Source organism: Dipodomys ordii, unplaced genomic scaffold (assembly GCF_000151885.1).
Source record: "Dipodomys ordii isolate 6190 unplaced genomic scaffold, Dord_2.0 Scaffold234, whole genome shotgun sequence".
NCBI lineage: Eukaryota > Metazoa > Chordata > Mammalia > Rodentia > Heteromyidae > Dipodomys > Dipodomys ordii.
In genome coordinates this window covers 1,732,410-1,734,131 of record NW_012267450.1, presented here as the reverse complement: position 1 = coordinate 1,734,131, position 1,722 = coordinate 1,732,410, and the positions used below count along the sequence as shown (strand labels likewise).

General features: G+C 43.4%; 1 long non-coding RNA gene across 1 annotated transcript; it reads left to right on the top strand.

The window, feature by feature from the left end:
* Positions 1-359: 359 nt before the first annotated feature.
* On the top strand, positions 360-1,414 carry LOC106000688. Its single transcript, XR_001175804.1, has 2 exons — positions 360-488; positions 1,068-1,414. It is a non-coding gene; the product is annotated as an uncharacterized LOC106000688 (long non-coding RNA).
* Positions 1,415-1,722: the final 308 nt, after the last annotated feature.

Here is a 1,722-nt window from a genome sequence, read left to right as displayed (position 1 = left end):
CTTGAAAAGAGGACACTTCTTTCAAAATGATCTTTGAAGACAAAATTAGAAAGGAGAGGAAAGCTCATCTGAAATCTCCTCACAGGAGAAAGGAAACATTTCTCTTTACAAGTAAACATTGTATCTTCAGGTGTTTCCTCTCTCATCACATCCAGCACTGATGCTGTTAGGTCATTCATTTGGGCAGTGATTCCATTAGGAAGCTGGGTTGACTATTCTATTCTTGCATCTGATAGAATCTGATAGAATTGACCATTTTGTGAAATGTAGCTTTCACACAAAAGCTGAACTCCACATGATTTCTGACCATGTAATCTGTCACTGTATGGCCATGGATATGAAGCTTTAAGTTTTGACCATTTTGTGTTTGGTTTCAACAGTCTACAAGGATATCTGGAATGACAGCGTGTATCTCAGTTGTATAAGGTTGAAGATCTCAGGCTATTGAGACACTGAAGTTGCAGATGTTAGTCACAAGCACCTGGCAGGTAATTTACAGTGGAGGATTGAAACAACAATTATCCTCTATTGTGCATTATCCTCTATTGATCTCTTGCTGGGCTCCTTTGCCACTGCTCTGTGGAGGATTCTAGGAGCATAGTCCTCACTTTCCTTCCTGGTCATGTGTGTCTGCTTGGCCGGGTGGACATTTTGTCCACTGGAACTCTGGTATTGTGAAGTAAACACAAAGGGGAAGTGCTCTTGCCATGGCTTTCTTCAACTGTGTAATGGAGAAAAGATAATATATCTTCCTACAACAGGCATAAAAGCCCAGGAGGGCAACTATTCAAGAATTATTTGAACAATGAAATAATGAGGGAAGAGGGTTTATATTCCTTTAGGAATCTGTGAGTGGCTCTGGCATTTGACTGATGTGCTTTCTGTGATCTGTTTTCTCCTTTGCATGTTTCCCTGTGTTTTGCTTCATCAGTGTGTTTCTGGGCTTAGGAATGGCCTTTTGTTGTAAGAATTGTGATTTTGGTTTGACTGAGTTTAGCACTTCTGGCAGTTCAGCATTGTCTCCCTCCCTGGAGCACTGGTGTGGCATCAGGTTGTTTTTCCCCCAGGGTCCTGCAGTTGTGCATGGCGACTCCACTCCCTCCCAGCAGGTTGAGGGAGGCTTCCCTACTTGCATGGAAGTAAGCCAGCAGCTTCCCACACAGGTGATGGCTGTTACAAAGGAGACTTTTCAATACTCAGATTTCAAGGCTTGTGGAACAGTTCATAAGAACACCTGACTGAAAGCCTAGCCGCTAGCGGGACCTGCTCTTCCTCATTCTGCAGAGAAAAAAATTACCTCAAAGCCCGAAAGGATTTCATCTTAGAATAGGATATGCAGAAGTCTCTGCCATTAACCAAGACAAAGAAAAGCACCCACCAAAACCTTGCTCTTGTAAAGAAATGGTTTTAACAGGCTATTAGTGTTTCCACATAGGTTTTTAATCTAAATGACCTGACATTTGAGTCTTTGTGCATTGTGCAATGCATTTCACATAACTCATTGGAGAATATGATTTTCTCTGGTTGGAGTCTAGGCATCTGGGCTGAATAAAGGACAGCCTAGGATAGAGCCCCATGCCCGCTTTCCTGGAGGGCTGGGGGCTCAGGAACGGCAAGATTCCCTCATACTCTGTCATCTTTGCCATGTAGATGTTTGGGGCAGACTGATACAATCGATTGCAGTGTGAAGAAGGCTTGGGTGAGCTCCTCAAGTGCACGCTG